A 21,302-nucleotide genomic window follows, 5' to 3' on the forward strand; every position below is an offset into this window, starting at 1 on the left:
ATTTAAGTATATTTGACACAATGCTACATTAGTTCCAGGCGTACAGCATAGTGATTCTACAACTCTATACATTATTCTATGATCACCACAAGTGTACCTGCCATCTGTCACCATATAATGCTATTACATACCATAGACTATATGCCTTGTGCAGTACCTTTCATTGATGAGACTTACGAATGCCCTAACTGGAAGCCTGTGTCTGCCACTCCCCTTCACCCATTTTGCCCATTCCCCCACTTCTCTCTTTGCTCTGGGAACCACCAGTTTGTTCTCTGGATTTATGGGTCTTTTTCTGAGTTTTTTGTTTATTTCTTTTTGTTCGTTTTGTGGTTTAGATACCACGTAAAATGAAATTACGTGGTATTTGTCTTTCCCTGACTTATTTCACTTAGCATAATATCCTCTAGGTCCATCCATGTTGCAAATGGCAAGGCTCATTTTTTACGACTGAGTAATATTCCATTGTGTGTAGGTGTTTGTATATATGCACACAGAGACACATATATACATGCCTATATGTACACACACACACACACATTTTTCTTTATCCATTCATCCATCCATGGTCATTTAGGTTGCTTCCATATCTCCTCTATGGTAAATTATCCTACACTAAACACAGGGGTGCTTTTCAATTTAGGGTTTTTGTTTCCACAGGGTAGTGGAGTTTACTCAGTAGTGGGATTACAAGATTGTATGATATTTCTATTTTTTTTTTCATTTTTTAAGGAATTTGCATACTGTTTTCCACAGCTGTTGCACCAATTTACATTTCAATCACCAGTGTATGAGGGTTCCTTTATCTCCACATGCTCACCAACACTTGTTGTTTCTTGTAGTTTTTATTTTAGTCATCTGACAGGTGTGCAGTGCCGTCTCGCTGAGTTTTTTGTTCGCATTTCCCTGGTGATGAGGGCTGTTGGGCATCTTTTCCTGTGTCTGTTAGTCATGGGTATGTCTACTTTGGAAAAATGTCTGTTCAGGTCCTCTGCCCATTTTTAATCCAATCATTTAGGGTTTTTCGGTGTTGAGCTTTATAAGTTATTTATACATTTCGGATATTAAACTCTTACTAATTTTATCACTTGCCAATACCTTCTCCCATTTAGTAGTCTGACTTTTTGTTTTGTGGACGGTTTCCTTGACTGTGCAAAAGCTTTTCAATTTGGTATAGTCCAATAGTTTATTTTGGTTTTTGTTTCCCTTGCCTCAGGAGACATATCTAGAAAAATGTTGCTATAGTCAATGTCAGAGAAATTACTGCCTGTGCTCTCTTCTAGGAGTTGATGGTTTTAGGTCTCAGATTAAGGTCTTTAATCCATTGTGAGTTTATTTCCGTGTGTGGTGTGAGAAAGTGGTGCAGTTTTATTCCTTTACATATAGCTGTCCAGATTAATTGACCATATAGGTATGGGTTTATTTTAAACCCAGAGTCTAGTATATAGTGGACAATTATTGTCATGAATGCATTATTAATGTGTAAACTTTTTGTCATTGTGATTTACCCAGTACCGTAAATGTGGATTATGAAATATATATTTAATTTCTCCATATATCTCCATATAGATTATAAATTTATGGATTTTATTTATAGATAGATAGATAGATAGATAGATAGATAGATAGATAGATAGATGCCTACATCTAGATAGATAGATTTTTTTCTGAAAGATTTCGGATAACTCGACCATCTAATAACAGTGAATCTTGAAGGTTTCATGGGGGGCAGGCTATAAACTGATCCTAAACTGCCTCCCACTGAGCAAATACTGGTCTCTCTGCCATCTCATTGATAGAGTATAGATTACATTTACAGTTTCCTTTCAGAGTTTCCTATTTTAAGGAATTCTTTCTATACATATAAAATTACAATTGTTGTCTGTTACAAGATGACCTGATAAAGGGATGTTTTAAAAGTTGTGGGCTGTGAAATTGGCATTATCCTAGAGTTGACCCTAGAATCATTATTCTTTACATTAGATAACTTTTACATATGATGGAAATGATGACGATGTGAAAATATTTTTTTCTCTTCAAAGAATTCAGAGTGTTTTTGAAGGAGGTTATAGAATGGAAAAACTAGCAATCCAGAATATGATCTTAGCCTCACTGAATCCTAAACTTTATCTTTTCAGATCCTCTTTTTGATTTGCTTGATGGAAGAATAAGTTAAGTTCATAGAATATAAGGAGAATAGAACTCATATTTTAGAAGTCTAGTTGATGTAAACCATTTCTTCCATCTAGGAAAGGTTTCATATATTTACAATACAGAACAGGTGATGGGCATTGAGGAGGGCACTTGTTGGGATGAGCACTGGATGTTGTGTGGAAACCAGTTTGTCAATAAATTATATTAAAAAAAAATCAAAGAACATATAACTGCTAATTTTGTCATACAAACCATTAAAAACTTTGGCAATTTATGGATACTTTTAAATAGTTGAATATTTTCTTAATAACTTTTTCCAAATAACATTTAACTGAACCACTTTCCAAGACCTGGTAGAGGGAAAATATACTCAATCACCTGCTAAATGAAGTGTAGGTCTCAGAGAATAATATTTAAATTACGGAATCAGGCAGAATTAAGAGCTTTAAAGAAAGAAATCCGCATCGGCATGATCTCGCCTCATCTCATTCATGGTTTGCTTGCTGTTCATTATCCAGACTATGCTGCTGTGTTAAGTATTTATGCTGTGAATTACCGTCCTAGTGTTAAATACTGCTTTGAAAATAACAAGACCAATCTTTTTTATTTACCATCAACCAATCATTCTGCCTAGACCCAATGAAAGTAAATTCTATTTCTGTTAAGCATTTATTGTAAACGTTGCATATTCTCGCTGCAGTTCTTAGACGAGCCAAACAAAGTGAGTGAAACCGCCAGGCTTCCTTTTTCTCAAATACTTTTTGAAATACATAGGAAATAACCTAAAAGTAATGTTCTGTGCCGCTAAAGCAACAATGAATAAGTGATTTTCATCCCTATAACTGCCTCTCCCTCAGATGTTCTCATACCAGTTTACCTTTTACCCCACGACTGAACTCTTGCTCCAAATATATCTGGTCTCTGATGGCTTTTCTCCATTTCCACAGCAACCGCTAAAGTGCAGATCATTGTTGGCTTCTGGTCAGAATCTTGTGGTCACCCCATAACTCCTCCCCCTACATCTGCTGCTCCTGCTAGCCTTCCATCCATTCTTAATCTGGCAGGCATGGTGACACCCTTGAAACAAAACCCTTCAGCTAGAATGTGACAGTGGCTTCCAACGTCTCAGAGGGAATCTGAAGTCAGCCCCAAGTTGACGAGGTTACAGGGGTGCCTCCCTGGTGCCTCTCTGCCCTCATTTCATACAGTCCCCCTTCAGGCTTCTTCTGCTCCAGATACCCTAGTCTCCTCGCTGCCCCTTCATAATGGGCTTGCTTTTACTTCTGTGCGTGTTTCTTTCCTCCGGGATCTCATTGTGTTTCCCTACTCTCCTTCACCTCCTTACCCATATGATTCCTTCTTCTGAAGACCTCATGTCCCTCTTTCCAATTTCTTGTGCACACACATTGTCCTCTAACCTGTGTGCGCCATTTTCCCTCATAGCCAGTATTCTCTTCCAGCTTGCTATACTTGTACTTACTTATTTTTCATTAAGGTCTCTCTTCCTAGCTTCCACAACTGAAATGTGAGCCAGTTGAAGGCAGAGAATCTTGCACGTTTTACTCACGAAAGAATTTCTAGCACTAGTGCCTGACACACTATCTCCTGACACACTATCGCCTGACATGGTGAATGAATGGATAACATGGTTGTATCTTTGGAAGATTGAGAATCTCTCCCCATGACACTCTGGTCAGTGTCCTGTTATCACTTTCCCCATGAAACATAAAAACTTATTCACATATTCACATCTGGACCCATTCTACCTTCCTTAGGTCTGATTTTATGTTTTCTCCATTCAAAAGCAAATCCCTCTACCCTTGCTAGGCCACAGTAAGAGTATGTACTTACTTAAATAGAAGCTTTAGTCTTTTGACTTCTAAACGTTTTCCCATTTATTAAACTTCTTTTAGTTTTCCAATTCCTCTTGCCAGGTTAGATTACATTACCCTACTTTAGCAAACGTTTTGCCAATAACCTAGCCTTCCTGCCTCTCTTGTCTTTTCTTTATACCCATTTAGCAAAATAGGCCTCGATGAACTAATCCCATGAAAGCCTTTCTCCAGGCTTGAATCCGGGCATTATTGAAGAATTTAAAACTCACTCTTGCTGGCAACCCTTCTGCATGATTCAGGGCAATTCTCATCAATTCTATCTTTGATATTTCTACCTGCATGTCTTAAAACACTTAAACATGTAAATGGTAATGTGGCAAACAGGGAAGACTTAAGATGCTTCCAGGAAAGGGCAGTGAAGGATTCAGAATTAATTAAAAGTAAGAGTTGAACACAGTCCAAATCTACCTTAAAGATAACTACTAGTACAATAAATCCTAAGGTGTTCCCTGCATGGCTTTTTCATACTTCCATGAGAACTTAATTAGCCATGGAAAGAACATTTCATGACTGATGTCCTTTAACTGTTCAAATAATCAAAAACCGGTAAAAATCTCAAATGCACTTGTGATGTAACTTACACAATTTAATAAAAACATGAAAACTAAATTTTAACGAGTTTATGATTATCAAATCAGAAAAGTCAGAGAATGCATGTTCATTAAATTCCTCAGAACTAACTTGTATTTTAAATATTTCTGAAGCTGAAGCTAATGTTTTTCTTCCCCTGTAAGATCTTTTATATTTAATAACCCACCAATCTCTTTCAGTGCCAGATCTTAGAGACTTAACCCTCAAACAAAGGCAATCTCATAAAAATTAAAGGCCAAGAACACAGTGAACTCCAACTGTGTGTCACATCCCTCAGGTGCCTTTGGGTTTATTTCTCAAACCCATAGCTCGTTTTGCTTTTATCGTCATATTTCCTATGATAAGGAAAAATATATCTCATCAATATAGTCAGTGAAATAATGGTAAATCAAATCCATCACGACTATATAAGAAATGAAAATAAGAATAAATAACAGTAAACACAAATTTAGAGTTTAATGCAATCTTATTAATGACATAATAAAATATGATCGGTACAATTGGATTAATACCAACTATTAATATAGTAACTAAAAACAAAAATCTCTTGATCTGCTCTAGACTTACTCCAACTGATGTTTTTCAAACCATGTTAAAATAGCTCAGGCTTTTGGAGCTCTGCTTATCAAAGTAATAATTTGACCAAATCTGTAATTTAACAATGACATCAAGCCAGCTACTGCCTCTGAATTTTTAAAAATGGTATTTTTGAAACCTCCTAAGTTAAATGGGAGAAGATATATTTAATATTTGCATTTTTAAAAATAAAATGGAATTCACCCAAATAAAGAAAAAAGGTTCTCATTTTTTAAGTTTATTTATTTTGAGAGAGAGAGTGCATGGGGGAAGGGCAGAGAGAGTGGGAGAGAGAGAATCCCAAGCAGGCTCCCCACTGTCAGCGCAGAGCCCAACATGGGGCTCGATCTCATGAACTGTGAGACCATGACCTGAGCCGAAATCAGGACTAATAGTCTTAACCCACTGAGCCACCCGCGTATACTTGATCTTCTTAGTAAAAATATAAAAAACGATCTTGTCCTCACTCAGTTGAAAGAATTTCCATTTTATTACACATAAACAAAATCTTTAAAGATTCATATTTATATTAAATCTATGCCTGTGTGAATATAACCAGAAATATAAGTTTATAATTTTACTTTTTAGTCATAACACGATCTAATTTGCACATATATATAATAATATAGCTATTTGTCCTTATTCTGGCACTAGTCTATTATTTATTAAAGATAAGTTTCTTATGTAGAGTTTATTATCTTTGATCTGAACAAGATAAGAAATTCACAGTTCATACCTAAATATCTTATCACACACTAGAATTCTTGCTCAGTCTTCCTTCCAAGTATGTTCCCACAAACTTCAGACATATCAAATATTAAAAAAGACACAAAAACCAAAAATATATATTTCAATTATACATATACACATATACATATATACACATATATGTATATATACACATATGTATATATATATAAGAATAGGTGATTCTAGACACAAAAGGTAAAACCTTAACAGATTATTTGATAATCATACCTTTAGCTCAGTCTTCCTTCCAAGTATGTTCCCACAAACTTCAGACATATCAAATATTAAAAAAGACACAAAAACCAAAAATATATATTTCAATTATACTTATACATATATATGTATATATATACATATATATGTGTGTATATATACACATATGTATATATACACATATACATATATACACATATATGTATATATACACATATGTGTATATATATAAGAATAGGTGATTCTAGACACAAAAGGTAAAACCTTAACAGATTATTTGATAATCATACCTTTAGCTAAAATTTTTCCATAGAGTCAGGAATAACTTAGCATTGTATAAAAAGTATTAAAAGCTAGCTTAAGCACTTAATAATGCCCTCTATCATATAAAAAGGTAGACATTGTATTTTTTATCAATAACAAAAACTTCTCCTTTGTTCTTATCCTAAAACTACTGTGTTTTGAAAAGTTTTATTTGCCTTAAGATACTTTAAAATTTAATATTGCGACTTTTCCACCTATAAAAATTTTCCTTAAGTCTGAGTCTATACATCCTTCTTGAGAATTATGTTACTCGTATTAAACATAATTCTCATCAATGTCTTTAAGTGACAGAAGCTCAAAACCAAAACAAAGGATTAAAATATAATCAATCTTTCTCTACTACATGTGCCTATTCTGCAAGTTTCTTCATGTTTCCTATAGGCAATCATGTGGTGATATATAATCTAATGACTCCCTGATCTACATATTTGAGACGTAAGGAATAACAGATTGCAGAGTGGGCTCCTGCAAAGCATGAAAACTGGGTACGGCCAGGTACCTAACACCGTCAATTCTGGTAGAGTCCTGATGGGATAAGGCAAGTCACCTGTCAGCCATGCTGACAACACAAGTCTTGGACACCACGGGAGGGGGTGTACTCCCCAAATCACAGGAATGCTATTGCGACACTGACCTGTCTTCTGACACATCTGTCAGCACAGGGCCCAGATCACTCCAGCTGATGGAATGATGCTCCTCTCCCATGAATGATACGCTGGCAAAATTGGGTGCTAAACACCAGCATTTGCTCCATTATAATGCTGTTTAATCCCAGGCCCCAGAACCACCAGGGCCAGGTCTGATTCTTCCTCAATCTCTTAATTTAAGAAGTCCCTCCTCCCTCCCCCAGCGCTGATGTCCACACCTGCTGGGTCCCTGAGCACCGAGTCAGGATGCAGTGTGTAACAGAAGACCTGCATACCTGGGATGTGTTCTGTTCCCATCAGTTTATCTCCGTGAACATGTCAGCAGGCCTAATGGGTGCATCGTCAGGGAACTTTTCCTTTTTGCTTAGTAAGTGGCAACACCATAAGGAGCCATTTCTGGGTTCAGTGGAAAAGTCTGCACGTTACTCGAGATCCTGGACTTTGCTATGTCTGAAGTGATTGGATAGACTTTTGGTTACATCCCTAAGGAAGTGAGAGCGTTCTTTGTGTGGCAGTAGGAGTGGATACGGATTTCTGTGGCCCACAGGGATGGTCCATGTTGAGCTGGGCCACCAAATTCCATTTTCACTTACTGTATTAAGGAGAAGAGTTGCTGGAAAGTACTGCCCGTAGACAGCCAACACACCTCCCACCTTTTGTAGTTGGGAGTGGTGATGTGACCAATGTCTTCAAAACTAATGTATGCTTCTCAGTTTTAAGACACAAGAATGCCTGCCCAAGCTCTTTTGCCACTTTGCCCCTTGAGAGCATTCAGTAATGAGGGACTCAGAGATGATGGGTTTATGTAAAGGACATCTAGGTCATTGAAAAATGACGTAGAGAAGAGCTACCCCCTCAACATGAACAATCTCCTAAAATTGTTATATAAGCAAGAAATAAATTTCTGTGGTGTTTGAGTGCTGAGACATCTACAATGACTTTCTTTCCTTTTCATCCCTCTATGAGATGTTGAATTAATTAACACCCTCTACTCAAAAACCAGAAAGTGCTGGCTGAGTATAAGGCAAAGGAAGTAAGTGAATCGAGGTTCTGGTCAATTGAAAAAAAGTTGGATTGTTTACTGAAAGAAGCAGATTTTATGCTATTGATCATACTGACACCAGATGGCCCAGATTCAGATATGAGAAGACTAGCCTTAAATTAGGTAATGTGGGGAGGCCCATGGCATGCCCCAACAATACAAATCCTGAGGAAAATTTAAAAGGGGAAGTTAGTATTCATGCAAAAGGGGAATTCTGGAAAGGTAGCTTCTCTTAACCCATTTTCTGATTTTCCAAACCATTAGTTAGTAAGAATGTCTAATGATGAGATCATCTAGCTAATTTCAATATTAGGTGTACTTTAATATGTGTGCCATTATAAGTCACCAGCTCATTAGTTCTCACCAACATGTTAAACTTTAAAGTCTTTAATTAGACTGCAGTCTACGACAGCTAATCTGTGTGTCTATTTTTGGAAATACCTTCTTTGGTTATTTAGGTTAGTGTGTGTGTTACATCTGCAACAGTTCACACATCTGAAATCTTAGAGCTCTGAAATGTCTAGGTGGTTCAGTTGTTTATGTGTCTGACTCTTGATTTTGGCTCAGGTCATGATCTCCCAGTTTGTGGGATTGAGCCCCACATCAGGCTCCATGCTGACAGCACAGAGCCTGCTTGGGATTCTCTCTCTCTCTCTCTCTCTCTCTCTCTCTCTCTCTCTCTCTCTCTCTCTGCCTCTCTCACATGCATGCACACACTTTCAAAATAAGTAAATAAACATTTTTTAAAGTATTAAAAATAAATACTTGAGCTCTCACCCACTTAAATGATGTGATCTTCTCACAGGATTCTTCTGATGAGAACTTTGTTCTTTTTTTAATGTTTATTTATTTTTGAGAGACAGAGACAGAGTATGAGCAGGGAAGGGCAGAGAGAGAGGGAGACAAAGAATCTGAATGAGGTTCCAGGCTCTAAGCTGTCCGCGCAGAGCCTGATATGGGGCTTGAACTCATGAACCATGAGATGGTGACCTTAGCTGAAGTCAGATGCCCAATCAACTGAGCCACCCAGGTGCCCCAACTGACAGGATTCTTGTATTTAGTTCCTCAACCAGCCTCCAGCCACTTAGGGCTGGATAGTCTTGTATCATCACCCCTGGACTCAACTCTAAAGCTTCTACCCTCCTGTCCTTGCTTTTCCCCAATGGCCAATCCTCTCCAACCCCCTTGTGGCAGCTGAGACACTACCTGTAACATTGCTGTTATTTTCCAAACTTTCATTCTTCAATGTATTCATGGATGGCTATTGCTGCTGGTGCCCACCTCGGGAAGACCAATTATGCCCAGTGCTTTTCTGTACTTTTTAGCTGGTAGGAAAATGTTTAATAAATCCCTTGATCCACCTTGAAGGATGTCTTTTCAAAATAGAGCTTATAGACTGACAGTAAGTATCACAGTTTTTCTCTTAGAAAAAACCTTTCCCTTCTCCTATCCAAAAAGGGTCAGGAAAAGGTGGGGAAAGAATTGAGGTTTGGAGGTCAAGCCATGCTTAAAGATAGCTTCATGTTGTTCATGTGGCCACTGACCAACATCCTGGGCTGATGTTCAGTTTGTCTTGTGCTGACATAAATTTTAATCCATGATAATTTTGTTTCATAAATCTGCCCCCTCCGAAGATGAATCATTTTTAGAAAACCCTAGTCCCTCAGATCCATCTGTGTGTGGTTAATTACCAAATATTCAGATAAAACTTGTCAAGTTCTTGACCTCAGGGCTGACAACAGGGTAAAGAGGGAGCCACAGAATTGCATGTGTTCCAGACAAGGCAACCATTTTCCTTGATTTCCACCCACCCATCAGCAGGAGTGAAAAGTCATAGACCCAAGAGAGTTTTGGAGTGAGGGATTTATCTTCACACAGCATCCATATTAACATCTGAAGCACTGAATTTGAGTCTAAAATCATTACATGATTTTCAAAATACAACCACCACTCTGCTGACAGCATGCATTTAAATCCTAGGTGCCATATACCTCGAAAACTTCAGAATTTATGAGATTACATCTTTTGTCCTTTGTGTGAATTCACTACAACAAGCCAAGTACCCTTGGTAATCTCTCAATTATGGGACTCACATCGAGACAAAAGTCTATTTTCCTTTTCCTATATTACTTCTAATCCTTCCCAAATTCCAAAATCTTTCATTAGGCCCCTGAAACTCACAGCTAGTCATCAACAAATGTCCTCCATTTTCAAACCCTTTTATCCGCCTTTTCCTTCACTTTTCCTTCTCTACCAGAAACCTCTCCCCAAGGACCACTTTGCTGTAGCAACCCTAAATAATGTGTGTTTTCTTTTCCATACCTAGCATGCTGCTGGGCCTATAGGTAAAGTTTTTGGTGTCCTTGCAGTTTTCATTGTTTTCCCAGTCCTTCAAATCCGTCCCAACAGATTATACTCCCTACTGTATCTCCTTGCTGTGTTCATCTGCAAAACTACATTGATCCATACTCACTCATGAAAGATTCTAACTCCAGGATTGTTATCACCAACTTTATAATTCTCTCATAATGTACGATGATTTTTGTGCCCAAGTAGTATATTCTTCCAATATCATGGCTTCGTAGTTTTTGGACTCATATCTACTAATAACTTTGTTCTCCACCCACCTCAGCTTTTCACTCCATGTCCCTGGCTCCCCTCATCACCGATCATCAGAACCCCTCTTATTATACCAACTTCAGGCGTCCCCATTTTCAGCCACTAACCCTTATATTCCAGTTAATTCCCTGTAGTTCACCGATTCCAATTGTCCTTCAGCCTCCAGATGAACTCCATGGGTCTCCCAACCATTTCACTGTGTATTATCGTTTTATTTTCCACCTATGTGGTTGGATTTTATGGGACATCGCTATCTGCACCTCTTGTACCATTCTTGAATTCTCTCTCCCTTTTGTTTCTCTTTTCATGCACTTTTAGCACAGTTCCAATCCTGACTGAACCAACTCACCACATACTCTGGGCTTGCCACAGTAAGTCTGTATGCTTTGGTAAAAACTCTACAATTTTCCTGACCGATCGTGATATAAATTCCCAGCCACACACAACAGTGTGACTTTAATAATGAGTGGCAATGATTCTACAGTCCCTAGACAATTTACTCTTTTTCTCCTGTAAATGATTTTTTTCACACTTTCCCTTCTCAAATTTTAAACACTACCAGCATCATCACTCTGTGGTGATCTATGTTATACATAAAATGGAAGCAATTAGGAAGAACTTCTAAAAGCTACTCTAAGGGCACCTGGGTGACTGAGTCAGTTAAATGCCTACTCTTTATCTCGGCTAGGGTAATGATCTCACAGTTTGTGAGTTCAAGCCCCACATCGAGCTCTGCACTGATGCCACAGAGCCTGCCTGGTATTCTCTCTTCCTCTCTCTACCCTCCCCCGACTTGTGCTCTCTTTCTCTCTCTTTCAAATAAATACACTCAAATAAATAAAATAAATTTCAAATAAATATATTTATATAAATGTATATTTTTATTCCATATATATTTATATTTATATATTTATTCCATATATATATATATATATATATATATATATATATATGGAATAAATATATAAATATAAATATATATATATATATATATGTTACTCTATTACATCTATCCATGTGGCTTGGTTGATGTTACATGTTAACTTGACTGGGCCATAGGATGCTCAGGCGTTTGGCCAAACATTATTCTGGGGGTCTGTGAGGGTGTGTCTGGATGAGATTAACATTTAAATCAGGAGACTGAGTAAAGCACATTGCCCTCCCTAATGTTTATGGGCCTCATCCAATCAGTTGAAAACCTGAACAGCACAAAAAGGCAAAGGAGAGGGAACTCTTCCTGCTGGATGATTTGAGCTGAGACATTAGGCTTTTCTTGTCTTTGAACTCAAACCAAAAAACTGACTTTACTTGGGTCCTGAGCCTGCTGACCGTTAGACCACCCATATTCATATCTAAATACAGCCTCACCACTTTTCAATTTTTTTCCATCTGAGAATATCATCCTCTATCATGCCTCCTCCAGCCTGTATTAACTTCCCCTTCTTTAAGTGATTGTTCCATCAATTTATATAGATGATTTTTTTCTCTACTAGATAGACCCCTCAGGTTACCGGTCTATTTCTCTTTCTGCTTTTATACCAGAATTCCTTGGAAGGATTATATAGACTCAGTGTTTTGAAATTCTCTATTTACCAATTTCCTTCATAAAGCCTTGTACCCAGTTTCTATGTACTTACCCAAAACTTCACTTATCCTAATCACCAATGGCTAAAACTTCATGTTGCTAAAGCAAATGGTCAGCTCACAGTCTGCACCTTCAACACTGATGCATTTGACATTGGTGAATCCTGTGCCACAACTCTTACACTGACTTGCAAGAGCTACTTGGTCATCTCTTCTAAATTCTTGCCCAGAGAAAACACTTAGTTGTCCAGGACAAAATAGTTTTCCTTCTTTCTTGTGGATAACTGCTCTCCATTTTTATTCATTCATTCATTCATTCATTCATTCATTCATTTTTGTGTCTTCCTACTCATTTCTAGATTTTTATGTAGGAATATGCAGCATGTCCTTGAAATTGTTTTCATTTTATGTTCATTTTCTTGAGTAGAATGAACTTACCTAATGCCTTATCTTTAAATAATACCTACTTTATAAATTATTTCCACATACATATTTCAGTGTTCTCTGAACTAAAAATTGTTATATGCAATTGCCAATTGCACATCTGTCTGCATGCAACTATTAAGCAAATTTACCATGTCCAAAGCCCAAATTCTTGCTCTTTCTTACAAACTTTCTCCTCACTCAGACTTCCCTATCTTAGTAAATGTCATTTCCTTCCTGTAGTTTTTTTTTTTTTTTTTCAACGTTTATTTATTTTTCGGACAGAGAGAGACAGAGCATGAACGGGGGAGGGGCAGAGAGAGAGGGAGACACAGAATGGGAAACAGGCTCCAGGCTCTGAGCCATCAGCCCAGAGCCTGACGCGGGGCTCGAACTCAGGGACCGCGAGATCGTGACCTGGTTGAAGTCGGGCGCTTAACCGACTGCGCCACCCAGGCGCCCCTCCTTCCTGTAGTTTCTTAGACCCCAAACCCTTAGTGGCATCATGATTTAGAACCATTTCAAACCACCTTCACCTTCAGACCCTTTCTAAACCTCAACCCCTTTCATCTAATTTGTAAAAATTGTCTCCTAACTGATTTACCTACTTCCCCTCTTGACCATGTAGATTATTTTTAAAAACAAGCCACAGTACCTTTTGCAAACCTACAATAGATGCCCTCATTTCTTTGCTCCCAACTTTCCAATGGTTTCCTGTCTCAAGGTAAATGCTGATGCATTCACAATGTTCTGAGAGTCTCTCTACCCCACCTTAAACTATTTGTAATGGCCATCAGGTGAACTCTTAGCTCTGGGACTTTGTTTTTTCTCTGCCCTCTGCCTAAACATACTTGTCTTAATAGCAGAATGGCTTTCCCTCTCACATCCTAGGAGTCTTTGATGAAGTCACCTTGGGGAGTGGGGACTTCCTTGAACGGACAATTTAAATTTTCAAGTATTTTCACCAAAACTGCCCATCCCTCCTTCCAGATTTGAAGTTATCTTTAGCACCTGCCAACAAATGACCGCTCTGTCTTTTATTTATTATCTGTATTCCTCACTCAGGTTTACGGTCCATGAAAGCAAGATTTGTTTTTTATTCTATTTTGCTCATGCTCTATGCCAAATACTTAAAATAATAGGAACTCAAAGCAGTTGCTCAATGCATATTTGCTTAATAACACATTGCAAATTAGGTATGTGTCTACGTCTCTTTCAGTGTTCCTGAATATTCCTTGATTAATAAATCTATTTCAAATATTATATGAAATAAAGGAGTCTGATATGCCCAAGCAGGACATAGGACCTCTTGTCATAATTTATGTCTTTTAATTTAAACTATTATATAAAGTATCATCTGATCAAGAAAATAGAATTATTGAGAACTTGACACAGGACATGAGGTTACCCTGTATGTTCTCAGTATATTCCTTTATATAATTGACTTTTTTGTGTGAATTAACCAAATTCCTCTGGTTAATATTGTCAATTTTTTTCATTTGATGAATCCTTTTATAATTAATGTATGTAATTGTATATATCATATATAAAATATAATATATTTTAATATTATATCTTATGTAAATTATATTTATATACTGTATAACTTTTTATAGAGAATATATATTTATATTTATATACTGTATTTACATATAATTTATAAATATGGTGAAATCAATATTTAAAATATATTGTAAAATATATTTTTAAATATATTTAGTAAAAATATATAAAAATATTTTATATATATGATATATATATATATTTTATATATAAGATATATTAAGGTATATATATAAGATATAAGATATAAGATATAAAATATAAGATATAAGATATATATATGATATACATATCATATACATATGTATATCATATATGTATATCATATATATATATACACACACACATACATAATACTAAAGAATATTGTACAGGATCTTTTTATATTGCCATGGATTTGGAGATGAGACTCAGAACTGAAAACAACTGCCATTAAGTTTCACCCCATGGTCACAAAAGCTACAAGGAGCCATCTACAAAGTCATACATCTTTGTAGTGCTTTCTCAGGGAGGTTTTGTTGACTTAATTATATTGACCAAGCACCCATACCCTCCCCAAAGTTTAGCATAGCTGTAATGGGGGGCCTGCAAGAGAATTATTCATAAAGATTGATCATCATCTCAAAAATAGACAACTTGTCTTCAGTTGCCAGCCAGATGCTGTTGGGCCCCTGGTCCTACAGGCTATTCAGCTATGGGCTATCCTCAAAACACCGCAAGGGTAGAAGGTTTCTCTAGAGAACTTGTACAATGTTTTCTGGAATTTTGGGACTAATGTGACTATTTCAGTTATATTTCTGTGAATGAAGTCATCATGAATATATTGGCACAAAGAAAAATGTTCCTTTTTTAAAATCTGCAGTGGAATTGGCATATAACATTGCATCAGTTGCAGATGTAAAACATAGCGACTTGATATTTGTATATAATGCAAAATGGTCACCACAATAAGTATAATTAACACCCATCCCTATGCACTCTTACAAAATTTTTCTTGTTTGAGGACTTCTAAAAATGAATGTCTTGGCAGCTTTCAAATAGGCAATGTATTGTTTTAACTAGAGTCACCATAATGTACATTTCTATGGCTTACATATTTTATAACTGGAAGTTTGTACCTTTTGACCCTTTTTACTTATTTCTTCCATCCCATACCTTAGGCCTCTGGCAACCACTTCTGTCCTATGTACCTATGAACTTGTTATTTTTTTGTTTTCTTGCCATGTTGCCATGAATACATTATTTTCTACACTCTGAGTAATATTCCATTTGGGTGGGTGTGTGTGTGTGTGTGTGTGTGTGTGTGTTTAGTACAATTTCTTATCTATCCATCAGTGGACACTTACATTGCTTCCATGGTGAGACTATTGTAAGTAATGTTGCAGTGAACATGGGGATGCATATATCTTTTCAAAGTAGTGTTTTTGCTTTCTTTGGACAAATACCCAGAAGAGAAATTGCTGAATCATATGGTAGTTGAGTTTTTACTTTTTTGAGGATCTTCCATGTTATTTTTCATGGTGGCCATATCCAGTTTCCATCTTCACCAACAATGCACAGTGGTTCCCTTTTCTGTATATCCTCCCTAACACTTATTTTATTCTTTTGTTTTATTTTTATTCAGTTACAATTAACACACAATGTTATATTAGTTTCAGCTGTACAATATAATGATTCAACAATTCTATACATTCTCAGCACTCAGCAGGTAAGCATGTTCCTAGTCCTCTTTATCTCTTTCACCAATCCCTACACATCTTCCCATTGTGGGTTACCTTTGGAAACCACCAGTTTGTTCTCTGTATTTAAAAGTCCAGGGTTATTTCCTTGTCTCTTTTTCTTTGTTTTGTTTCTTAAATTCCACATATGGCTGAAATCATATGGTGTTTGTCTTTCTCTTATATCACTTAGCTTTCTACCCTTAAGTCCATGTGGGTGATCACAAATGACAATATTTCACTCTTTTTTTTATAGCTGAATAATATTCCACTTTGTGTGTCTGTGTGTGTGTGCTCATGCATGCACGTGCATGTGTATATACACAGCACATATTCTTCATGCATTTATCAGTGGATGCTTAGGTTGCTTCCATATCTGGATTATTGTTAGTAATACTGCAACAGACATAGGGCTGCGTATATCTTTTCAAATTAGTGTTCTCATTTTCTTTGAAATGCAGAATTATTGGATCATATGGCAATTCCATTTTTATTTTTTTAAAGATCCTTCATACTGTTTTCCATAGTGGCTACATCATTTTGCATTCTCATCAACAGTGCGTGAGGGTTCCTTTTACTCTGTCCACATCCACACCAGCACATGGTATTTGTCTTTTTAATAATGGTCATTCTGACATGTGTAAAGTGATATCTCATTGTGCTTTTGATTTGCATTTCCCAAATGATTAGTAATGTTGAGCATCCTTTCATGCATCTGTTGGCCATCTGTATGTCTTCTGTGGAAGATTGTCTATTCAGGTTTCCTGCCTATTTTTAAATTGGATGTGTGTGTGTGTGTGTGTGTGTGTGTGTGTTGAGTTGCATGAGCTCTTTATATATTTTAGACACTATATACTTACTAGATACATCATTGTCAAGTAGCTTCTCCCATTGAGTATGTTACCTTTTCGTTTTGTTGATAGTTTCCTTGACCACAAAAAAAGGATTTGTTTTGCTACAGCCCCATTTGTTTATTTTTGCTTTTGTTTCCTTTACCTCGGAAGATATATCTAGGAAAAATGTGGCAGGCGATGTCAAAGAGATTGCTGCCTGTGTTTTCTTCTAGAAGTTGTATTGTCTCAGTTCTCACATTTAGGTCTTGAATCCATCTTGTGTCTGATATAAGAAACGGATCCATTCTTTTGTTTGTAGCTGTCCCATTTTCCCAGTGCCACTTACTGAAAACACTGTCTTTTCCCTCTTGTATATTCTTGCCTCCTTTGTTGTAGATTAATTGACCCATATGACTGTGGGTTTATTTCTGGGCTCCTATTCTGTTCCATGTGTGTATCTTTGTGTGCATCTATGTGTGTGTATCTATGTGTGTATCTTTGTGCCAGTACCACACTGTTTTGATTATTACAGCTTTGTAGTATATCTTGAAAGTTGGGATTATTACACCTACGGCTTGCTTTTTCATTTTTCAAAATTGCTTTGGCTATTCAGGGTCTTTGTGGTACTATACATATTTTAGGGTTATTTGTCTAGTTCTTTGAAAAATATTGTTGGTATTTTGATAGGGATGGCATTAAATCTGGTGATTGTTTTGGGTAGTATGGGCATTTTAACAATATTGACTCTTCCAATTCATGAGCATGGAATATCTTTTCATTTGTTTGTGTTGTCTTCAATTTGTTTCATCAGTGGTTTATAGTTTTCGGAGTACAGATCTTGCACCTCCTTGGTTAAGTTTATTCCTTGGTATTTTATTCTCTTTGGTGCAATAGTAAATGAGATTGTTTTCTTAATTTCTCTTCTACTGCTTCATTAGTGGTGTATAGAAATGCAACCGATTTCTGTATTTTGATTTTGCATACTGTGACTTTACTAAACTTATTTATCAGTTGCAGTAGTTTTTCAGTGAAGTCTTTAGGGTTTCCAACATAAAATATATCATCTGCAAGTAGTGAAAGTTTCTTCTTCCTTACCAGTTTGGATGCCTTTTATTTCTTGTCTGATTGCTTTGGTTAGGACTTCCAGTAATATGTTGACTAAACGTAGTGAGATTTTGTTCTCGATCTTCGAGTAAAAGTTCTGTTTTTCACCATTGAGTATGACATTAGCTGTGGGTTTTTCATATATGGCGTTTATTATGTTAAGGTATGTTCCCTCTAAAGCTACTTTGTTGAAATACTTCTTGTCTTTTTGATAATAGCCATTCTAGCAGGTTTTAGAATTTTCTTATGCTCATAAAGTCTGAGGCTAGCAATTCAGATAGGACATAGCAAGATAAGTGGTATGTGGAATTTCTGAAAGAGGCTCAAATGGTTGGGGGCTGGGGTCATGTGGGAGCTCCTTAATTCACACATCTGGCAATTGACATGAGATGAATTAAAAGCTGAATTTAGCACTGACAACCATAGTGCCTACCACAGCCTCTCCATGTGACATATTTCCTCACTGTATGGTGACTTCACAAGGGGCTGGGGTGAGGATCATTGACAGGAATGAGGGAGATACCTTTCTTTGAGGAAATCTTCAGCCACAGAAAATGTGGAATGAAAATGTACATTGCACCAATAACGGTGTGCACATAATAGAACCAAAATGTGATTCCTAAACAAAGGAATACAGGAACACTTCTAGATTAAGCATGTTTGGCCATTGTTTGCTGCCTCTCGGACCTACTTTCACCCACTCCTTGAAATTGATGTGTAGAACATTCAGAGAAAGTAAACATATCCTACAGCACATAGTCCTGTCTCTGCTCCCAGCAACAAAATTCAGAGGTCTACCTGAATGGGACAAGGGAAGTGTAGAGCCTTGATTTTAACTGGAATTTACTGGAATGGTCCAAAAAAGACCCAAAAGATGTCTGATCTATGAGTTATATTGTTGAGGAAAAGGAAGAGGGAATTTGGCAAAGCATTATTAAAAAAAAAGTATGATCAAGAAAAATAATTTCTGTTTTCTCTTAATTAAGTTGAAACTCCTCAAAAATCAGTGCTTACATTTTCAGTATTATAAATGAGATTGAGAAGTGTTCTGAGTTTTAAGCTAGTTCATTTATAAGTAATATAAAATATAATCTAATTTATGGATTTCCACAAATGGACCCACAGGCTTTAATAGTACTCTACATGTTATATTCAGGTAAGCTTTTAATAATCTAAAATAAATGTCAAATTTCAAATGCCGATAGAAAACTAGCATATGGCATGTGAATTGGATTTAGTGTAAGAGTTAGGAAATATAAAGAATAAAAATGTTGTCCTAACAAAATAAAAAACATCAGTAGTCTTTATTGAAGAGTTTAGTCTTGGGCATGTCCCCATGTAGGGACAATCAGTTACATTGTATGTATGTATATGCATGTTATAAAGTAAATGAGTTACATTATATACATGCACACTTATAGGTAACAGATAGAAGTATAGTATTGAATTGAGGGGACACAAATTAAGAAAGAAAATGCAGAAAATTTACCATAAAACAGAACTAATCAAGCTAACCAGAACTTCCCCCCAAAATTAAGTCTGAAAATCCATTTAAGTTATGTGACCAGCTAGTAAATGAATTTGTTATTTTTTTTCATGATTTAAAAAACATCCTTTTTTCTTAAAAAAAAATAACACTGGAGCCAGATTTACATTTAAATTTGTCACAGAATCCCTCTATTTAAAAAATATTTTATTATTTATGGTCATTGGATAATACACATTTATACAACTGACAGTCCTACGTATATTTGCTGAAAAGAACATTGGGTTTTCATGACTGAGGGAAATAAGAATAAATCACATATTGATACTAGGTACACATTAAATGATTTGTATTAACCTGTTTGCTTAATCCATGCTACCAGCCCATGAGGTTACGTATTATTATGAAGTAATATCCTTTGATGCAGAAAGTTGATGAAGATTTTGCAAATCACATAGTAAGTGGCACAGCCAGGATATGCAAGCTAGCTGTCTTGTCTTCATCCCATTCTCTTTATTTAAATGACATATTGTGTTTTTAGTTTGCCTTTAGAAAAAAACGAAAACTTTATATTTCTGAATTGGGGGTGGAATACACCGTTTTTAAACAGGTAGTGTAGAATGTAATGTAAAAGTGCAATATTGGGGGCGCCTGGGTGTCAAAGTCAGTTAAGTCTCCAACCTCAACTCAGGTCATGGTCATGTCTCCATTTGTGAGTTCAAGCCCCATGTGGGGCTCTGTGCTGACAGCTCAGAGCCTGGATCCTGCTTCCGATCCTGTGTCTTCCTCTCTCCCTGTCCCTCCCCCTCTTGTGCTCTGTCTCTTGCAAAACTAAATAAACATTAAAAGATTTTAAAAACACACTCAATTTTGGAAAATCTATAAGCACGCTCATACAAATGCACTGGGCTTCTGTGAGCACTCTGTAAATATATAATTTGATAGAGAACACCACAGTAGGCATTTCGTTGTGTCATTTGGAGTTTTTCTAATTTGGAGCTTCTACAGTTTATTGCCACCCCTAAGACACAGGTGGCAAACAAAGGCTGCCGGGAGAGAGGTGAATTAGTGGAGTCTTTACAGAGGGTGAAGAACGTTCCAACTAGAGTTGGAGACAGTCTTCCCCAGCCCTGAGGAGCAAAAAGGAAGAAGCTGTTAGGAGAAGTCAGACAGCCCTGGTAGCAGCCCTTTGAAGCCGCTTCCAGAGGGATGTGCTAGCTTTGCTGGAGGAACACGGCCCCTGTCAAACACAGGCAGGATGCCAAGGAGGTAATGAGAACCTCCCATCTCTCTGCCCGTATTTCTCATCTCCAGTTTCTGCATCAGCCACACCCAGTGTCTTAGCTCAAGGTGCCATAACAGAATTCCACGGACCGAATGGCTTAAAAAATAGGATCTTGTTTTCTTACGAAGAGAGACCTGCTGTTTCCACCGGTGTAGAGACTGAATGTGTAAGATCAAGGTGCTAGCGTGCACTTGGTCTTGGGAGCTCTCTCATGGGGTTGCAGACAGCTGCCTTCTCATGGTTTCTTCCAGTGGCAGAGAAAGCCAGCAAGATTTCTTCTGTTTCTTTGAAGGGCACTAATGCTACCACAGGTCCCCACCCTCATGGCCTCTTCCAAACCTAATTCCCTCCCAAAGACCCTGTTTCCAAATGGCATCACACTGCAGATTAGCTTTGACAGGTGAATTGGGGGGCCCCTAATTTAGCCCACAGCATCCAGCTTGAAGCCTCAGGGTAGGGAGTTTCTTCGGAGTCCACAGAACCAGTTTTCGAGGA

The sequence above is a fragment of the Felis catus genome, chromosome B1 (genome assembly GCF_018350175.1).
Source record: "Felis catus isolate Fca126 chromosome B1, F.catus_Fca126_mat1.0, whole genome shotgun sequence".
Classification (NCBI taxonomy): domain Eukaryota; kingdom Metazoa; phylum Chordata; class Mammalia; order Carnivora; family Felidae; genus Felis; species Felis catus.